General features: G+C 43.9%; 1 protein-coding gene, 1 non-coding gene and 1 pseudogene across 5 annotated transcripts in view; 1 reads left to right on the forward strand and 2 right to left on the reverse strand.

The window, feature by feature from the left end:
* Sipa1l3 (signal induced proliferation associated 1 like 3) overlaps nt 1-22,007 on the reverse strand; it is a 157,512-nt gene that overhangs the window by 130,035 nt on the left and 5,470 nt on the right. The window lies entirely within an intron of this gene.
* LOC150043904 (small nucleolar RNA U13) lies at nt 9,436-9,539 on the reverse strand. The gene has a single exon (XR_016533438.1). It is a non-coding gene; the product is annotated as a small nucleolar RNA U13 (small nucleolar RNA).
* Nucleotides 16,688-16,920, forward strand: LOC150043905 (small nuclear ribonucleoprotein G pseudogene; annotated as a pseudogene).

Raw genomic sequence — 22,007 nt, forward strand, 5'->3', positions numbered from 1 at the left:
AAGGAATCAAACTCAGGTCTTCATGCATGCTAGGCAAGCATTCTACCACTAGGTCAAACTCCTTACCCCTTTTAGTGTTGTTACTTTCTGCACGAGAAGAGAATGATATTCTAGGCCAGGAGAGCATGGAAGTAGGTTTAACAGGCTTCTTCGGATCCCCTTTTCATGAAAGATGTATGCAGGCCAGAGTGGGGTTATGCTTACTACTCATCCACAGCTCACTGGATGAGAGAGAGGTAGACCTAAACGAAGTGGGCCAATCAGATTTCCCACCGTAGGATTCAATTAGTATGTACCTGTATCTGGGACCTAGAGATCTTATAAAGGAAAGGAGCTACAGAAAAGCCAAATGCCTGGAGAAAACCAGAGAGTAAAGAAGCAAAATGAAAGAAGAGACAGGAAAATAGGAGAGAAAAATTCTCTGTGGCCTGGCTCTACTGCTCCTGATGCCAAGAAACAAGGTCTGTTTCATTTTCAGAAGTTGTTTTAGGTTTGGGTAACAATTGTTTTTTTTTTTTTTTTTTTTTTTGGCCAGTCCTGGGCTTGAGCTCAGGGCCTGAGCACTGTCCTTGGACTTTCTCAAGGCTAGAGCTCTACCACTTGAGTCTCAGCACCACTTCCGGCTTTTTTTCTATGTATGTGGTACTGAGGAATCGAACCCGGGTCTTCGTGCATGCTAGGCCAGCACTTTAACCACTAGGCCAGACTCCCGGCCTTGTTCGTTATTTTTAACTAAAAGAAACTGGGCTAATAACTTACAACTGGTTTCCATCTGATGCCATCTTCTGTTACTCTCCCCTTCCCTTGATCATTGATCTCTGTATTCAGAGCAAACTATGCAAGCTATAGCCTTAGGGCCTTGGCCTTTGCAGTTCTGTCTGGATTGCTCCTTCCCAGGGGAATTCACAGCTGTCTCCTCCTTGTCAAGCCTCTACTCAAACATCACCTCTTCAAGGCCTGCTATGTTCATCACTGTACCCTTCCCCTGACCAATCTTCTTCATAGTACGTCTTCCTACTTAGCATTTCACCATGCATCCAGCTCCCTTGTGGAACATCAGTACCAAGAGCACGGGCTTGTGTCTATCCCAAGCCCTGCTGTTAGCCCCAGCCCTTGTCAAAGGTACTTGGGAACCGCCTGAGTGATAAGCTACTTGCCCCACATACCCTTCACACACCAACCCTGGAACTTGTATCATTGCCCTCAGAGATACTGAAAGAAACAATAACTGACTCAGTCACCCTTCTTGCACTTTCCATTGAATAATTTATTTGATCCTGACAAAACAAAAGGTAAATGTTATAACCCTATTTTACAGAAGATGAAACTGAGGCAAAGAGAGATTCCATTCCAAACTCACCCAACGAGGAAGAGATAAAATTGTGATGAGATGCCAGCAGTCTGACTTCTAGTCTCAAACCAGCCAGGAGGACATTTATATCTACCTGTGCCACCAAGGCAGCTGCCAGCTCATGTTTGCATCTTTCATGTCTTCATGCTAGCTCCTTATTGAGATCCACTGTTGAGCTTCTCCCCTCTTCTTCTATATTAACTACCAGCTCCAGAATATTCTTGACTGCTTTACTCAAGCTGTCATGCCTGATGCTGCTGCCTCCCCTGGTTTGGGATCAGGATGGCCTAATGACATTCCTACTGCCTGACTGATAACCATGCAATGAAAGGAATACAGAAACATCCTGGTCCCTGCCTGATCCCATCCAGGGTCCCCATGAGGAAACACTGCAGAATAAACCAACTGAGCCATCTACATCTGCCAGTGATCTCTACTGGTATTTCACAGAGCAAAGAGACAGGAAACCAGCCTAAACACAACAAAATGATGATCATGGGCTAGGAGTTTGGCCTAGTGGTAGAGTGCTTGCCTAGCATGCACAAAGACCCAGGTTTAATTCCTCAGTACAACAAACATAGAAAAAGGCAGAAGTAGTGCTGTAACTCAAGTGCTAGAGTTCTAGCCTTGAGAAAGCCTAAGAATGGTGCTCAGGCCCTGAGTTCAAGACCCTGGGCTGGCAAAAAAAAAATGATGATCATGCTGGGTATTGGTGGCTCACATCTATAGCCCAAGCTACTCAGGAGGCTGAGATCTGAGGATTAACATTTGAAGTCAGTCTAAGTAGGAAAGTCTATGAGATTCTTATCTCCAATTAACCAGAAAAAAAAAAAAAAAGCTGGAAGTGAAGGCATGGCTCAAGTGGTAGAGCACTAGTTAAGCATAAAACTGGAGCAAGAGAGGGCCAGGAGTTTGGCCTAGAGGTAGAGTTCTTACTTAGCATGCATGAAGACCTGGGTTCGATTCCTTGGTACCACATACACAGAAAAGGCCACAAGTGGTGCTGTGGCTCAAGTGGTAGAGCACTAGCCTTGAGAAAGGCCCAAGGACAGTGCTCAGGCCCTGAGTTCATGTCCCCTGACTTGCAAAAAACAAAAACTGGAGCAAGAGAGTAAGGCCTTGTGTTCAAGGCCAGTATCTCCACCCACATACACATACATAAATACATATAAAATCACTAGTAGACAGAAGATTGTCAAGAAACAACCACTGAAATATACTGTAAACAAGGAGACTGTAAATAAATCTGCAGTATTTGAAATCAGGCTCTGCTTCATCCAGGTAGTGAGATGATATTGAGAAAGCAGTCATACTTTGTATCTCTATTTCCTCATGGTAAATGGCCAGCCTGCCTCCCTGGGAAAGAGAACTGAAAGAAAAACATGAAAATCCTTAAGTTATTCTGGGCCATGATGGCTCATGCTTATTAATCCCAACACTCCAAGGCTGAAGTAAGTGAATCACCAGTTCAAAGCCAGCCTGGGCTACTTAGCAATACTGTCTCAAAAAAAAAAAAAAATCTGGAAAAGAAACCAACACAAACCAGGGCTTGGTTCACCCAACGTTTTTCAAATCAGTGGAAAAGGATGGATTATTCAACCAATAGTATGGGAACAACTTATCTGCCATGGTGAGAAGATAAGATCATTATCCCAACCTAACACCAAATTAAAACATCTGGATGCTAGATGTTTAAAAAGTAAAGCCACACACCCAGGGGTAAAGTTCTGTGGTTAAGCCATTGCCTATCATAATTGAAACCTTGAGTTTAATCCCGAGCACCAGAAGAGGAAAAAAACATGATCCTGAATTAAAAGCCAAAGCACAGATAAAACAAAAAGCTAACTAATGAAGGGAAAAATACCTCTAACTATGTAATTACTACAAAACATCAGTATTTTTAATAATTTTAAAATTCAAAAAGTAAACAACTAACCAGGATTATAAATATGCAATGTATTATAAAATAATTCATTTAACATGTAAAGATATTACAAATGAGTAAGATATTTAAAAACATTCAATAGAATAACTGGTAATCAGTAAAGGAATACATATAATGAATAAGCATTTTAAAAAATTAGCTTTACCACAAAGCAAATAAATGAAAATTATGTGGAACTGTTTTTGTGAAGAAGTAAAAATTAAGAAGTATGCTGATTGAAACCTAGGACAATCTAGACTCCCACTCAAATGTACCAGAATTGATGGAAAGTTTCTGATGGAAATTTGCAGAATATGAGTCAGCAATAAATATCACAAGTCCTTAAAATTAGCCATATATGGGCCAGGAGTGTGGCCTAGTGGTAGAGTGCTTACCTAACATGCACGATGCCCTGGGTTCGATTCCTCGGTACCAATACACTGAAAAAAGCCAGAAGTGGTGGTGTGGCTCAAGCAGTAGAGCGCTGGCCTTGAGGAAAGCCCAAGGATGGTACTCAGGCCCTGAGTTCAAGCCCCAGGCAAAAAAAAAAAAATTAGCCATATACTTTGTCCTAAGAAAAATCTAAGGTGCTAGACAAAGGTCTTTTGTGTGTAAGATATTCAGAGGTAGGTAGGAAAAACCAGTACAGCTAACTACAGACACTGATAGGAGAGAATACTGTGCAATCATTAAAACAAATGTCACGGACCTTGACCACTCCATGGGTTTCTCCTACAGTGTATTAGAAGGAAGTATAATCTACAGGACATAAAAAATATGTCTGCAAAACAAGAAGCTCTACACACATCTGTGTGCAATAAAAATAGCTGACACATGAGTATTTAACACACACCAGCCTCTATTCCAACTTCTATGTACACTAATGTGGTAAATGCTTACAAGCCCATGAGACTGAGCTGATCATCGTCAGTTACACATGGAGAAACAGAGGCAAAGTGCAGAGAGATTTAAGTGAAACTTCAAGTTTACATGGTCAACCCACAGCAAAGCTGTAGGATTCACATCAAGCACTCTGGTGCTTAATGTACACAATTTGCCACCCAGTGAAAGAGCTAGAAGGCTGTTCTTAGCATACCCTGTGCAGAAAGCAGGGAGCAGAAGAGGCCACAGGGTCAGGATGAAGACAAGAGAACATCCATGCTTTACATACTGCTTCATGGTTAAACTGTTCACAGCCAGAGTGTAGCTTCTACAAATTTAAAAATCCATCAATGTCAAATCCTTGCTGTGAGGTTTAAATGTAAGTAGAGGAATATCTCAGTGCCCCCAGACCAGGATTAGACTGGAGGGGGTCACATCTCCATCCTCTAGGATGAACACTGAGTAAATCATGCAGGCCACCCCTCAGGTAAAGAGAACTCTCTTTACTTCAGAGCACTGGAGAAGGTGATAAGGAGGATTTGACAGCTGAGAAGACTTTTGGTCTCAAGAGTGCAAACTTGGGGGCCCAGCCGCACCCTATCTGGAGATATGTGTCAGCAACTGCAAAGTCCTTTTCTGCCCTGCAATAAATCCTGTAATAAAAGCTCTATCAGGATCTACATTAGTATGGGCTTCATCCCCTCCTGACTTCACAAATGTAGAATATGGATCCTGTGCTGCTCACAGACACTAGCTAAGTCAACATATTAATGGAAGGAAAAGAACAGCAGATCAGACTGGAGGTAGGCTACCCAGGTTCCAACCCCATACAACTGGGGTGACAAGAATCAAGGGCTTCACTTCTCTGGGCCTCTGTTTCTCATTTGCAAAATGGAAACAAGAGATAACTGTAACAAATGCTAAAATGAAGGCTAGAAGCATGGTTCAAGTGATAAAAACACCTGACTAGTAAGCACAAGGTCCAGAGTTCAATCCTCAGGCCTTTAAAAAGGAAAAAAAGCACACTGGGCACAGTGGCTCACGCCTGTAATCCTAGCTACTAAGGAAGCTGAGATCTGAGGATCAAGGTTCAAAGCCATCCCAGGCACAAAAGAACCTGAGACTCTTATCTCCAATTAACCTGTAGAAAATGGAAAGTGGGGCTTGGCTCTAGGGTAAAGTGGTAGCCTTGAACTGAAGAGCTCAGGGACAACACCCTGGCCAAGTTCAAGCCCCATGACCCACAGAAAGAAAGGAAGGAAGGAAGGAAGGAAGGAAGGAAGGAAGGAAGGAAGGAAGGAGATGGCTAGATGAGACATGGGTCATGTGTGTGAGACAGAGAAAGGGAGAAACAAACAGACGGATATAGAACACATCAACATGTGTTAAAGTGACTGGGCTGTTATTACCACCATAAGAATCTGCAAACCAAAGTCTGAGCCCTCTGAAAAATCTTCCACTCTGCTCACCACCTTCTTGGACAATGCCTGGGCAAGTACAGCTTGGCATAGTCTTCCTTAGCTCACTGTCATAACTCTGACCCAGCTCTGTGTCAGTCCTGACCTTCAATCCTGTCTACCTCTTCCAGTGTCCTGTTTCCACTCCCCCACCTCAATCTCTTGACACACTGATGCTTCACCAGGTGCTTGCTGTGCCCATGGCCTACCCTTCAACACCCAACTTACAAGAGTGATTACTTTGCTTTCTTTCACACACCAAACATCCCTACAACATCTCTGTGCCCACTATTCCTTCTGCCAGGAAAACTTTTCCCCAGATTTTTCCTGAGGCTGGCACTTGCATGCCATTCCAGCCTCAGCTGATGCATACTCACCCTACTGAAGTTCTCTTGCCACCCACTGTCCAGACTCCCATGATCTTCCTCCACCTGCCAGGTGGGTCTCACAATTCTGCTTTAATGAACTGATGGCATTATCACCCAACTCTTGAAATTATCTTATTAGTTTGTTTACTTCTTTATACTCTGTGTCCCTTATCCTAAACATAAACTCAAGGATTGGCTTTCTCATGCTCTGTCCCAAGACTCAGAAACATATGTGATAGTAAATATTTGTTGAATGAATAAACCAACTATTGAATGAATTCATCAACTGCACATCACTGCACATCAAATATTCTCCCAGAGGAATAAATGGGTTGTAATCTTCAGAAGCAAGGATATCTTGTAATAGAATGCGGAACTGATCCCACAGCATGCAAATGATTTCAAGTGTGCTATTGCTCTAAAGAATTTACAAGCCAGACAACAGTGGCTAAGGTCAGAGCTCACTCCTGGTCAGGCTACCGGCCTCATCAACCAGCAGAGTCCTTTATTGTTCTTTTGTCTAGGAATGAAGGGTCAGATCAGAAGAAAGTCAAATGTTCAAAGCCTCCTACCCCAAGCATAAAAGAATTAATCCCCTGGCATGGAGTTGCAAACACATGGAAGCCTGAGAATGCAAAGGCAAGAAAGAAGGATGGGAGAAAGAAAATGTCAACAGTTTCAAGTCCTCTAGTGTTTCCTCTCCTGGTGACATTGACTGACAAACATGCACAAGGCCCCACCTGGTCAAAGGTAAGGCCTGGAGTGGCCACACCTGCCCAGTAGATGGCTGGGAGCAGCAGATTTATCTATAGACAAGCTTGGGATTGGCAGGGACCAGCAAAGATGGAATGAATGAACACAAAACCCAAGACAGAAGATCTGAATCCCTGAAGGAAAGACTTAGCAGATCAGGAAGCAGCAGTCCAAGTACTATACTCATTTCCACAAAAGTTCAAAAGAGCCAGGTGACTAAATAATATATGAGGAAAGTTCTCTCCAGAGGACTATTTTAGCCAATAGATGAAAAGTGGAATTACATTATGATGTTACAATTTTTGCAAACCTCTCATGAAATAATGGATCTAGGCAATAGCCATCCATGGCCATTTACCTACCCTACAGAACACAGAAAGAGACAAAAACAGCTTCCCCCCTGCCCCCATCTGTCATAGAATTTGAACTCAGGGCCTGGGCACTGTCCCTGAGCTTTTGTGCTCAAGGCTAGTGCTCTACCACTTTGAGCTACAGCTTCACATCCAATTTTCTGGAGGTTAACTGGAGTTAAGAGTTTCATGGCCTTTCCTCCCTGGACTGGCTTTGAACCACCATCCTCAGATTGCAGCCTCCTGAGCTAGGACTACAAGTGTGAGTCACCAGTGCCTAGCAACAACAGGCTTCTTGTACCACATGCACATACACCTACATATACACATATGCATATGCATGTGCTCACACACACATACACATACACAGAAACAGAAGTCCTGCCTTCTGTGCCAAAAGCATCTGCACCATCAGGCACGGAATCAGTCTAGGTGTCCATCAACTGATAAATGGATTAAGAAAATATGGTGCTGACAATTGTCAAGCCCTTCCCTATCTATAACAAGGATATAGGGTGGGAAGTGTTGGGGGGGGGGAGACCGTATCTAGGAATGGTAAAACAGACAGAAGAATCTAGGGCTCTGGTGAGGTGCAGTTCCATCTCATTCTACTGGCCCTGACCTCTTTGTGTATAGAAATGAACCCTGAGGCAGCTAATACCAACACAGTCCACTATGGACCACACTTCCTGGAACTCAGGTCCTGTGTCATACCTCCATTACTGAATCTGGGCTGACAACATGACTCACTCTAACCAACAGAATGAGGAAGAAGTGATACAGGGCTGGCTGGGTCTAAACCCAAGCCTAATGGAGAGCAGGCTTAAGAGATTGTAGGTTGCTGTGTTTTGCCAGACATGGGGCTTGAGAGCTTGGGACTGGGGCACTGCCCCTGAGCTCTTCTGCTCAAGGCTAGCACGCTACCAGTTTTGAGCCATCTCTGGTTTTCTGGTGGTTCATGGGAGATAAGAATCTCATGGACTTTCCTGCCTGGGATGGCTTTGAACTGTGATCCTCAGATCTCAGCCCCCACAGCAATTAGTGTTATAGGTGTGAGCCACCAGTGCCTTGCAGTCCAGCTACTAGGCTGGTGAGTCCACACAGGAGGGGAAGTCCTGAGACTACATGGGAAGATAAAATTAGTCATCTCCAAGTGATTGTTTGAAGAGAAACCATTTGTGAATATTCTGGTCCCATTAACCCTCTGACTACTGCCACAGGACCCAGGCAGGACCAACAACAGAGCCATCTAGCCAAGCCTTAGTTGACTACAGGTACATGAGAAATAATAAACTGTGAGTTAAGTAGCTCACATCTATAATCCCAGCTACTCAAAAAGCAGTGATCAGGAGGATCACAGTTCAAAGTCAGTTTGGCAGAAGCTAGTGAGACCCTACCTCAACCAATAAACTGACAGACTTTACTTGAAAATTAAAGCAAACAGGGTTTTGGAGGTATAGCTGCCTGAAAAGCATGATACCCCACTTTCAAACCCATTAACCTCCTACCACACACATATATACACAAGCTATTGGCATTTTAAGGCATCTATTGTGACCAGGAGAAAATTCTTATCTAGGTACAACAGAGCACAAGTTCTGTGAAGAAAAACACATTCTCAAAGTGAAGTGCTAGCTATAAAAGAAACATCCTGGGCAGTAGGTGTGGCTCAAATGATAAAATGTCTAGTAAACACAAGATCTTGAGTTCAAATTCTAGAACAAAAAGGAAGGATAGAAGGACGAAGAGAAGGAGGGAAACCCTAACAGAAATGTAATTCTTGCATAGTATGATTTCATGAAAAACTGTTAAGAGAAAGTCATGAACTGGCCCTCTTTCTCTAATTTTGTAATAAGTACCTGTTAGGCACAACTAATCTGTAGAGGGGAAATGAATCTATTCATCATTTTTTACAGCTAAAAATCATTTTTAGTAAATGGCTCATCACTGTGCTGAGCCTGGTGAGAACCTGAAGAAAACACATCCCCTAGCTGGACAAGGCCATCATTAATTATACTGCTGCCACCTGTGAATGAGATGGCGAGGCAGGTTGGATGACTGTAATGTAATTAAAAGATCATCAGAGAGAGTAATACTTTGGGAGGGGGGAGAAAGAAACAAAAAGAATGTACATCAGTAACACCCAGACGGAATAAATTATGGTACACCCACACCACCATGCCTTACACAGCCATTCAAGGAATCAACCTCAGGCTGGAGGTATAGCTCAATGGTAGAGCTCTTGCCAAACATGCTGAAGGTTGTAAGTTTAATCTCCAGCAAAACACACACACACCACTCTTGAGTATTACATAAGGACTCAAGTATTTCTTTTTTTTTCTTTTTTTCATGTCAGATGGGTAATGTGCCCACATCGTAACAATATTTAAGGGAGACACATGTCACGCAGGCACATGATAAGCCAATCATCATGTTTATGAACCAAAAAAGGATCTAAGGATTCAAGCATTTCTACATGGTATTTCTATGTGCAAAAAGTAAAATGCTGGATGAGAATAGTATTATCTCTTATAGGACATAATTTTCCCCCACAGCATCATGTAACCACAGAGAAAAATAGGCCAAAATACTTGTTATTACCAGTGAGGGAAGTAAGAGGATGCTGACTTGGGAGGAGGGTAGAAAAGAATAGGAAAGAGACCCTCCTAAAAAAGGCCAGGCTGAAAGTATTATGAAGTCAACTCATAAAAACATAATTTCCATTCTCCTTTTTTTCTCCCCTTTTTCTTTCTTTCTTTTTTTTTTCTAGGCAGTACTAGGGTTTGAAATCAGGCCCTTCCACTTGCTAAGTAGGCGCTCTACTACTTGATCCATGCCTTCAGCCCTTTTTTGTTTTAGTTATTATTCAGAGAAGGTCTTGTGTTTTGGCCCAGAAATGCCTCAGATTGAGATCCTTCCACCTATGGTAATCTTCCTATCTATGCCTCCTTGCACAGCTGGAATAATAGACATAGGCCATTATACTACTTATATGTTGAACTGGAGTCTTGCTGATTCTTTGCCTTGGCTGGTCTTGAACCTTGGTCCTCTTAATTTCCCCTTCCCATCAGCTAGAACCACAGGCATGCCCACACATCTGACCCACCATCCCCATTTCTTGAGTCTTGCCATATACCACACACAGTGCCTTTAACTTCTCACTTAACTGCAGGCACTATAATTAGCCTCACTTTCCAGACAAGGAAACCAAGGCCTAGAGAAAGACTGAACTCGGAACTCAAAGGACACAGGTAGTTTGCTCCTGCTACAGCAGCTCTCTACACTGTGCACATTCTGCAAGCAGCAGCGGGCCCCAAAGGGTAAGGCTATGGGACAGGGCAGCATCAAATCCATGGGTATCTCATGCTGACCTCACTTCTGGGAGCTCAGGGAAGCCCTGCCCAGGATATTTTTACAGAATCAATTGCTACCACTGAGAGCCAGAAAACAGATGAAAACGTGTCAGCTATTACATAGTCAGACTCCTCAAGCTCACCATTTAATTAAGACCTGCTCAACCCACAAGCAAGAATTATTGCCTATTAAAGCAGTAGAGACTGATAAAGTGTGGCTGGTTCACTCCTACTTCCCAGGCATTCCCTGGACTCCCTGCCGCAGAATAAAGCCTGCAGAAAAGTCAACTTTCCACAAATGCACATTACCCACCTAAATTACACTCACTAGTATCCAGGCCTCCTGAGCCACGTTGGGTCCTCACAGAATGCCTATATGAGCAGCTACCAGGGCCAGAGTTGAGCCAGGAAACCAGAGGTTGTAGGCAGGCCCAGAGAATGGCTGTATGACTGTGGTGGCAATCATTGATATTCTAATTAAACTCCACCTGGGGCTGGCCACTGTATCCTCACCATTTATGGTACCTGATACCATAAAGCCATTCATTAAATAACTTAGGCTGCACCTACCACATGTCAGGTGGTGTGGACAAGGACAAGAGGTACAGGACTTCCATGCAGTTGTGAGGAGGGGTAGATAAAACAAATACAAGTACAAAGAAATGCTATGAAGAAAACCAAAGCAAGGTGGTCATTTATAGCTGAGATCTGAGGATCACAGCTTGAAGCCAGCCTGGGCAAGAAAGTCCCTAAGACTCTTATCTTCAATTACTCACCAAAAAGCTAGAAGTGGAACTAAGGTTCCAAGTGGTAGAGTGTTAGCCTTGACCACAAAGCTCAGGGACAGGCCAAGTTCAAGCCCCAGGACTAGCACAAATAAAAGGAAAAGAAAAATGAAGCAGAATAAAGGGCTTGAGTGTTCTATTTAGTAAAGTGAAGGCACTATTTAGTAAGCAGGAAGGTTCCCAGGGAAGGGGGAAGGTGACCAGAAAGACTGAGATTTAGGAGGCTCCTCAAGGAAAAACTCCAGGCAAAGAGAAGAGCTAGGGAAAGGCTGGGAGGCAGGAACAACTGCAAGAGGACAGAGTAGCTTCAGGGTGGCAAGCTAGAATGGCCAGGGCAGAGATAGTGTCACATAGGAAGCCACAGGAGCCTAGGGGCTGAGGTGGGGCACAAGGACAGGTAATGTCCGTCCAAGCTCTGAATACTTCATATCTCTATGGCTCAGTGTGGGTGTGGTACTGCTGCTATTTCCTAAGAAGAGAAACCTGAGAATCAGCAAGGATAGGGGGACTTGAGATCACACAGCCTGTGGGGGATAGGCTAGGTGCCCACAGCCCCTGGCAAGAAAGTCTATATCCAGTAGGAGTTCAACTAAAGTCCCTAACTTCTTCCCTTGGAAAGTGCCCTCCATTTTCCTCTTACTTCCTCAACACCCCACTCACCCAATATTTACAGTTAGGGACTCATAGGTAAATACTTCATGGGAGAAGACAAGAAGGAGGGGCAATGAGAGAAAACAAAAAAGCCAACAGTTTAATTCCCATAAAGAAGAAACACGTTATTAACTTTCTCTACAAGTTTGCTCACCTAACCAGTGTCCTGGAATTCAGTCCTGATCACAGAGTAGGCAGGCGACTGTTAGGTTGGCCCCAGGTGTGGTACCTGTCCCCAGTCTTCCTAAAGGCGAAGGCCACCTGCCTCAGCTCTCTGGCCGCCCTAGGGTGGTGCCTCCTCCAGTACTGTGGGTGTCTGGAATGCGGAAACAGGAACCAGCCGTGCCAGCTTCTAACAGCAACTTATTCAACAGCAGCAAGAACACACCAGCCACTGGAGTTCCCCCAGAGATATCTAGGCTTCGAGCACAGGCACATTCCCAAAGAGGGCTGTTTTGCCAATAGTCCCTTTGGGGAGGAAATAAAAGAAGACTTTACTCACCAGACACGTGGTCCAGGAGTCTGAATGGGCTTAAGAGAAAGCTCTAAGGTAACAAAGACAACTCGCCTGCTACCTTCGATTCAGGAATAAGCCACCTGTTCAGGGACAGAGCCAGGGCTGGATCTGTGCCATGGCATCCCTTGGCCTGAGCTTGTGCTTGGCTATTACATTCCCAACCTCCCACTACCAGGTGGGCTCCCTTGCTTCTGAGGATAAGCACCAGCTTGCAGAGACAGTAAGACTGCTGCTGATCTCCTCCAGCCAGTTTGAATGTCCGTACCCCAATGGCTAAGAATAACAACCACCCCAAAAACCCCATGGAAAATTGTGCAAAGGACAGAATGGTTCCAAACCCCTCATATGGAGTATCTCTCCCCAGTCTTACAATTATTCTCTATCTAGATAGCAGATATCCTACAGACAAGAATACTGAACACACATGTCACAAGCTGAAAGTCACAAAGCAAGAAAATGACAGGGTGGGGATTCAACCCAGCCACAATAGCTCTGGGTTTCCAACTTTTGACCTAGATCTCCTCTTGAAAGGAGCCACACAAGTGTATCTACTGAGCCTCAGTTTCCTCTTCTGTAAAATGGCATGAGAAGTCAATGAGATCTTCAGAGTGAGCCCACAAAAATGCTCAATAGCTATACACTGCCATTATTTGTGCATACTACTCTCAGGATTAGTTGAGCCCACACTAGATAGGAAGCAAACAGCTGTTGGTCATTGAGTTTAAATCCTTTCAACCATGGGGAGGAGGAAAAGATTGTCTACTTTTAAGTCAAACACTGGAGCATAGAGATAAACAAGAACCACACAGAACCTGCCCACAAGGGGCTGATAGTCCTCTGTAAATAACCTGGCAGGAAAGCATTCAGCCCTGTCCATCAATGACTAAGGGTCAGACACTGAGGTGTTCTAAGCACTCTGAGGCAATGCTTGAGATCCTGAGTCTCTCCTAGCAACCTAGGAGTACCTTTCTGACACGAAAACTGACACTGTGAGACTCACTGGCTTGCCCAAGATCAATAGGGAACTAGGACAGACCCATAATTCATGCATGGATAGTATGGCTCCCCCAGAATCCAAGCCACATCTCTCCATCCTGCTGCCATCTCTCAGTACAATGACTACAGGGCAGCCATGTGTGACAGCAGTAGATATAGACAGGATGTTGCACATATTTGGGGGGAGGAACACAGGAATATTAAGTGATAAATTATTCAATTAACAACTCACAGTGAACATGTGCAGAGACCAATCTTGAGCATTCCACATATGTCAGCCAAGGGCCAAGCACTTGACCTGCATTCTCTCCTTTCCAAGCAATCTTTCAGAGGCATGAGAAGAAAGCAGAGAAGACTCGGGTGTTTCTGAGCAAAGCAAGCTCTCAAAAACCATGCACCTGCTGCCTTGTGCCCAACTCAAGTGCCCCTGAATTTTCAAATGAAACACTGAGCATCCCAACAAGATCAAGGGTTCCTAGGGTACAGATCTCTGAGTGCCATGTTTAGAGAACAGAAAGCTAAGTAGTGACTGAGATCACCACAAATTGATTTTGGTTGGGGCTGGAAGCATAGCCTCATAGTAGAGTGCTTGCCTAGCATGCACAAAGCCCTAGGTTTGAGTCCTCAGTACCACATACACAGAAAAAGCATGAAGTGGCAATGTGGCTCAAGTGGCAGAGCACTACCCTTGAGCAAAAAAAAAAAAAAAAAAAAAAAAAAAAAGTGTCCAAGGACAGTGCCCAGGCCCTGAGTTAAAAAAAAAAAAAAAAAAGCTACGTGTCACCCTAAGATCCTGCCCCATCCCCAGTTCTTTCTTAAACCAAATTCAGATTTGATTGCTACATTCTCCTCCCAGAGCCACTCAGGTAGGCCTGGTGCCATCCCTAGCCTAAAGATGGTGAATCCTGATGGCCCTTGCCTATGATTGGTCCAGGAATGGTCATGAGACATTATGCTCACCAATGAAATATGAGGAGATTCTAGGGGGCAAGCATTAGTGTTTTGGAGTAAGAAGACAGGTAGGAGATGTCTTCTTGCCGCTACTGCTGGGTAAATGGCCCTGACAGTCATCTTGTGGCTGCACAGGAGCCTGAGGACATGGAAGGCACACCCCATATGACAAAGTAGCATAAAGGGGAGAGGGACTGGGTCTTTATAGGTATTGTGGAGTAGCTTAGTAAAATTTCATATTGATTATGGACTCCTTTGCTATAAGAGATCATCAATCTCCTTATTTCAGGCCCATTTCATTTGAACTTCCTGTTATAGTACATTGATGGTTCTTTTTTTTTTTTTTTTTTTTTTTTGCCAGTCCTGGGGCTCGAACTCAAAGCCTGAACTTTTTTTTCCCCTCAAGGCTGAGCTCTGCCACTTGAGCCACAGCACCACTTCCAGCTTTTTTCTATGTATGTGGTACCAAGGATTCGAACCCAGGTCTTCATGTATGCTAGGCAAGGACTCCATCACTAGGCCAAACTCCCTGCCCACATAGCTGGTTCTTAAAATGTGCTTCTTGGACCAGGAATAGCGATATCCCTGGAAGCTTGTTAGAAGCACAGATTCCTGTGAGGTACCTGGAATCATACCTGTAATTCCAGCTGCATAGGAGGCAGAGATCAGGATGACCAGTTAGAAGCCAGAAAGGGCAAAATGTTAGCAAAACTTCACATCTTAAATGAGCAAGGCATGATAGTGACACATCTGGATAGGAAGACCTCAAATCCAGGCCAACCCAACAAAAAATGAGATCCTATTTTATTTTTTGCCAGTCCTGGGCTTGAGCTCAGGGCCTGAGCACTGTCCTTGGACTTTCTCAAAGCTAGAGCTCTACCACTTGAGCCTCAGCACCACTTCCAGCTTTTTTCTATGTATGTGGTACTGAGGAATCGAACCTGGGTCTTTGTGCATGCAAGGCAAACACTCTCCCACTAGGCCAAACTCCCGGCGCCAGATCCTATTTTAAAATAATAATAATAATAATAATAATAATAATAAAGCAGCAAAAGGTTGGAGGTATGGGTTCAAGTGGTAGAACAAGTGCCTACCAAGTACCTGAATTTAATCCCCAGTACCACAAAAAGAAAGGGAGGAAAGGAAAGAGAAATTCTCATGTGAGATCTGAAGAATAGGGAGGTGGGAGAAGGCAGCAGTCTGTGGCATTTGTTCTGAGGACTGAGGGACCTCACGTCTGAAGACCCTTCTGGAACACATGGGGTTAGCTAATTAATGGCCTCTGGAGTCAGACTGCCAGGCTCCAATCAAACCACCATAATTTTTGAGCCATGTGACCTTGAACAAGTTATTTAAATTCTGCAAAAGAAGAACAATAAGAGCACTTCTCTTAAGGGGTTGCTGGGAGACTTCCATGAAGTCCTTCTTATGAAGCACTTTGTCCGGGCATCTGGCACACACTAGACACTTGTTTGTAGCCAAAGGCACACTACAGACATGACCTCCTTACTAGTAGTCTCTCTCAAAGCTGAGTACCTCCATAAAGATTATTTTACCATACAGCCCTGTTCCTTAGAGCTCCACAATGACTTATAACTATCTTTCTGGTCCATACAAGGGTGCAACAAACAAGAGGGTTGAAGGATCTTTCTCCACATCCCACCAAGGCTCCTAGGTCTCCTCACACAGCCTGAACCAGATGTTCAGGGTTAGCATTGGAATTTCCTGCCCTCAGATTTAACCTGCACAGTTCCCAAAGAGGAAACACACACAAATGAAGTCACCTACCCTGTTGATGGTACTCCCACCATCTTTTTCCACATAAACTCTTCTTGGAGGCCCCTCTTGAAAAAAACCTGGGGGGCATGGGGGCGGAGCACCTTTGAAAGAGGTAGGCATGGTGGTACATACCTGTAATCCCAAATACTTGAATGTGGGTAAAAGTTCTCAAGACTTATAACTCAGAAACTAAACTAACATGGTAAGGCACACCTACAATCCTACCTACCCGAGTAACAGAGGTAGGAAGATCAATGACTAAATTAGCACAAGATTATCTGAAAACCTAAGAACCACAAAAGACAGGAGACATGCTTAAGTGGTATAGGACTTACCTAGCAAGTAAAAGGCCTGGGTTTTATTCTTAGTATAAGGCTGGGACTCTCTTATCTGCCTTCTCCTTCCAAACCAAGACCCTAGTGCTGAGCAAGGCACACTGCAGAAAAGACAGTCCCCAGCAAGAACAAAGGAGATGTGTCTATCAAGATCAAACCAACTAGCTTCCACGGGTGCATGAAGGAGCCAGCAAGTTCTGTTCCAAAGCATCTCTGAGCCCACTGAGTAGAAACCATGAGCAAAGCTCACCTCCGGAGCTAAAAAAAATTTATGGACAAGAAGCTATCATTGAAACTAAATGGTGGCAGACATGACCAAGGTATACTGTGTGGATTTGATCCATTTATGAATCTGGTAATAGATGAATGTGTGGAGATGGCTACTAGTGGGTAATAGAACAATATTGGAATGGTGGTTATACAAGGAAATACTATCACGTGACATTAGAAGCCTTGGAACGAATTTAATAATGACAGCTCATCAGAAATCTGCATCTCCTCTCCAAAGGGCTACTTTACTATATAAAATGGTCATGTGTATTTTTTTTTTTTTGCCAGTCCTGGGCTTGAGCTCAGGGTCTGAGTACTGTCCTTGGACTTTCTCAAGGCTAGAGCTCTACCACTTGAGCCTCAGCACTACTTCCGGCTTTTTTCTATGTATGTGGTACCGAGGAATCGAACCCGGGTCTTCATGCATGCTAGGCAAGCACTTTAACCACTAGGCCAAACTCCTGGCCAGGTCATGTGTATTTTTATAGTTAACTTTTTTTCAATAAACTTTTGCAAAAGCAAAAAAAAAAAAAAAAAAAGGTCAGACCAACTAGCACCCATCACATCGACCACCTCATCTGCCACCTGTAGAAACCCCAAGTGTGTGTGTTCCTCTCTTTGCCTGCCATTTTCACCGAGAGATTCCATCACAATCTAATTGGCTGTGGAATTACAGACCCCCAAAATAGGAACATCCCCCAAAGCAGGAACATCTTTCTATGTGAATGAGAACCACACTGGTTGTGAAGGAGTCTTCACCACTGGCCTGATGAAAAATATCATCAGGTCCCAAGCACTGTCACAAGCTGGTTCTTGCCTCCTTTTTGTCACAAATCAAAGCTAAAGGTTAACACTTTCCTAGCCTTACACTGCAATGGGTAGTACTCTGCTTTTTTCTGAGTCCTTAACAAAGCCCCATCAGAGAGAAGAAGGCTAGGTGTCACTGGAGCAATGTGGTCTGTCCTGACAGGAGGATCTTGGGAGGATCTGAGGTCTCTTGTTAAAACAAGTCTTTGGAAAAAAATGTGGGAGAGCCCCACAGTAGGGAAAAGGGACCTCACTTAACTAACTGCAAGGCCCACTCCATTGTGGCCCATGCGCCAGAGAATTGATAGAAGTGGGGGGGGCCTATGAGGGCCAACCCAGTGTTCTCACTGCAGTCTCCTTTAAAAGGGTTTTCCAAAACCCTGGTTAGGTACTGTCTTGCATAATGAAGCTTTTATTTATTTTTTTAAGGCAAACATTTTATTGAGTTGATTGGGAAGAGGCAGGGAAATCCCCTACGTATACACTTGAGCTTGAAACACACAAATGTTGAGTGCAATTTATTGTTCCTATTTTTAACTTTGCATGATGTGAGATACTTCAAACTCACAAAGGTAAAAGGGAGAGCATAATATGTACACCCTCTCTCCCACCCCCACTGTTATCAACTTGTGGCCAATCTTGTTTCATCTCTCATTCACCCACACACACATTGGTCCTCTCCACTCTCCCCTCTTCCAACCATTCTGAAGCACATCACAGACACCTGAACAGTTTATTCACAGAAACTGCAGAAAGAGCTGCTTAAAGGCAAGGGTTTTCTCTAAAGCAGAAGCCAAGATCATTATCACATTGGAAGAATTAAGAACTCCTCTGTGTTAGCCAGGCTGCTTTACTGTTTTCAACAAAAAGAAAGAGCAGTTTCCAGAACATAGAAAAACCCCATGCCTGGAGTAGTACTCAAGTCTCAAGGCCCCAAAAGGTCTGGAAGCTGACATGGACTATCCTGGGGCAGAGAGGCCAGAACTAATGTGGACAACCCTACTTACCCACCTTATCTGTCCATTCACAGACAGTCACATAGTATTTAAGAGCCTAGCCTCTGGATAAAATGGCTCCACTGTGAATTCTCATTTTGAGACTTGAAAATTTCTCTAGACTTCAATTTTCCTATTTAAAAAAGTGATTCATAAGACAGAGGATTTGCTAACTAAGTATCAAGGCCCTGAGTTCAAACCTTAGTACTGCAGATAAGTACCTTTATTTTTTAAAGGTATTAACAACAGTAGTTCCCAAAGTGTCTCCTGGAGTAGACAGAGGATTAAATGAAAATCCCTCATAGCAGTGCCTTGTATATGATGCAACCCAGTGAAGACTGGTTGGCATCAGTCCACATATCCTCACAGAGCATCTTTTACCTAACCAGGCACGGGCCAGCAGATGGACAGCTATGCATTTAGTCATACTTGCTATCTTGTTGATGTAGGAAACCCAGATCCACTCTCCATCTTTGAGGAAGAACTCTGAGCCAAGACAGAACCTAAGAGTCTGAAACAGTGACCCCAAATAATTGACAGGTTTTCTGTGACCACCTCTCCTGCTCCTGCCCACTCTACCATGTCTCCCAACACAGAGTATGGCAAGGTTCACAGCTAATCCTACTGTAGCTGAACTACAGGAAGAACTGCACCCAGCCTTGAAGAAGTCCACAGATATCAGAGGATAGCCCTCATGTATAGCTTTGAAATGAGTTTATAAACAGGCTAGCCCTTGTTTGCCTTCCTCTCCCTGTTTCCTATCAATCTCTGTCCCCAAACTTCTCTTTTGTGAGAGTAAGGTCCTTGCTTTCAGCAAACCTAGAGCTAATTCCAAGGAACAAACCTGGACTCTTTCAGGTCTCAATCAGTACCCTGGCACCAACAGAAACTTAGGGACCATTGCTGACAAAATCCATTTTGTATAACAAGTCTTTCCACAACTTTCTTCACCTGAAACTCAAGCTTCTACTTGACTCAAATACTCTATAAAGGCACCACATACAAACAAAGTTTAAAAGCATGAACTGGGCCAGGAGCAGTGGCTCACACTTGTAATCCTACCTACTCAGGAGGCTGAAATCTGAGGATAGCAGTTCAAAGCCAACCAGGGCACTAAAGAATGTGAGACTCTTATCTCCAACTAACCACTAGAAAAGCAGAAGTGGTGTTGTGGCTTAAGGGTAGGGCAGTAATCTTGAGCTGAAGAGTTTAGGGAGAGTGCCCAAGCCCAAAGTTCAAGCCCCACGACCAACCAAAAAAAAAAGAAAGAAAGAAAGAAAAAAAGCATGAGCTAGGGCACAGTGCAGTGGTTTTACCTCTAGCACCAATAAATAAATAAATGCATACACAATGAAAGCATGGACTAGAGTTGAACTTGAAGTCAGCCTCTACCACTTTCCAACTTTGAGTTTGCAGCCTCCTGATGCCTCCTTGCCTCCGCTTCCTCATCTGTAAAGTGGAAATGACCACAGCTCCCACTGGCACAGAACGCCAGTAACACCCAGCACTGAGTGCAGTGCTAGGAACAGAGGTGCACAAACCTGTTGCTGCTGAAGATGCTTCCTATTCATCAGCCGCCACCAACAGGGTGCAACTCAGTAGGACAGAAAGCATAGCCTATATGAGACTCTGGGCTCCCATTCACAGAATAAGAAAAAAGAAAAAGAATGGCATATATGATCTATCATGGTCACCCTCATACTATGTCCATGCTATCCAATATGGTAGCCATTAGCTATACATGCCTATCAAACAGATGAGAAAGGCGCAGTGGCTCACACTTGTAATCCTAGCTCTACTCAGGAGGCTGAGATCTGAGGATCTCGGTTCAAAGCCAGCCTGGGCACAAAAGGACCTGAGACTCTTATCTCCAATTAACCTCTAGAAAATGAGAAGTGGGGCTTGGCTCAAGGGTAGTGCCTTGAGCTGAAGAGCTCAGGGACAGGGCCCATGCCAAGTTCAAGCCCCATGATCAAAAAAAAAAAAAAAAAAGTACAGGACCTTAACTGGTACAGTACTTGCTTAGCATGTGTTAACGTTCTGGGTTCAATTATCAGAAACATAAAAAAGAAAAAGCTAGGGCCGGGAGTTTGGCCTAGTGGTAGAGTGCTTGCCTAGCATGCATGAAGACCCGGGTTCCATTCCTCGGTACCATATACATATAAAAAAGCTGGAAATAGGGTGGGGGGTGAGCGGGGGAGGGAAATGTGTACCAAGACATGTGAAAGGGTATCAATGTATGTGAATTAATGCACCTTCTATCTGGCAAATATCATGTAACCCTTTTACTAATTACAATAAAAATAAAAATAAAAATAAAAAGCTGGAAATAGTGCTGAGGCTCAAGTGGTAGAGCACTAAGGACAGTACTCAGGCCCTGAGCTCAAGCCCAGAACTGGAAAAAAAAAAAAAAAAAAAAGCTAATCATAAGCTCACACCTGTAATTGTAGATACTCAAGAGGCTTGGTATAAGGATGGTCATTCAAAGTCCCTGGGACTCTAATTGCCAATTAATCATAAAAAAGAAAAAAAAATGCCAGAAGTAGAGTCTTGGCTCAAATGGGAGAGCATTAACCTTGAGCACAAAAGCTCAGGAACATGTCCAGGCCCTATGTTCAAGCTCCAGGATCAAAAAGCTAAAAAGCTAATAGTCAGTGGAGCACTCCTGTAATCCTACCTGTTCAGGAGGAAGAGATCTGAGAATCACTGTTCAAAGCCAGCTTGGGCAGGAAAGTGGCTGGGACTCTTTTTTTCCACTGAAAAGCTGGAAGTAGAGTTGTGGCTCAAGTGGTAGAATGCAGGCCTTGAGCAAAAAAGCTCAGGGACAGTGCCCAGGCCCTGAGATAAGCCCAAGGATCAGCACAAAAATCTCGAATAATAATTTCCTCTGCGTCTTTACACTTTTTACAATGTGGCCAGTAGACTGTGTATCAATCAAGAATGCTTAGACGATCTTCTAGCACCCATGCGGTTGCATTATCCCTGTGAACCATTGAGACCTAGTGATATACTCAACCTGTGTTACGTTCAATGGTCTCAGTGTCTAGCCTCAGCACAGACTAAGCAGAAGAAAAAGGAAAAAAAAAAAAAAAAGCATTACAGACTGATGGGTGAAAGGAGCTCTCCAAATGCCTGGTCTTCAAAGCATCCACCACTGTCCTCACATTGAGCCAGGGATGGTATTCATTCAGAACACTTAGCAACCTGTAAGTCAGGCCCACGTTTTATCACGTCAGAGTGGACACATCACAGAGCAGAGGAAGTGCAAGAGCCCCTTAAGAGCCACATCATCATTTTAGTTGCTAAGTTGTAGTGTGACACTTTAATAGCCGATAAGGCTGGCTTAATGGATAGAACATCCTATCCTCTGCCAACCCAAAATCTCACAAAGATTGCCCAAATGAGACACTGTCTCCACCCATACTGTTACCTTTCACACCAACCTGTATCTAGTGTCAAAGCCATACAGTCAACCTTGAGTTT

The sequence above is a fragment of the Megascapheus bottae genome, chromosome 31, assembly GCF_031878675.1.
Source record: "Megascapheus bottae isolate mThoBot1 chromosome 31, mThoBot2.hap1, whole genome shotgun sequence".
Lineage (NCBI taxonomy): Eukaryota > Metazoa > Chordata > Mammalia > Rodentia > Geomyidae > Megascapheus > Megascapheus bottae.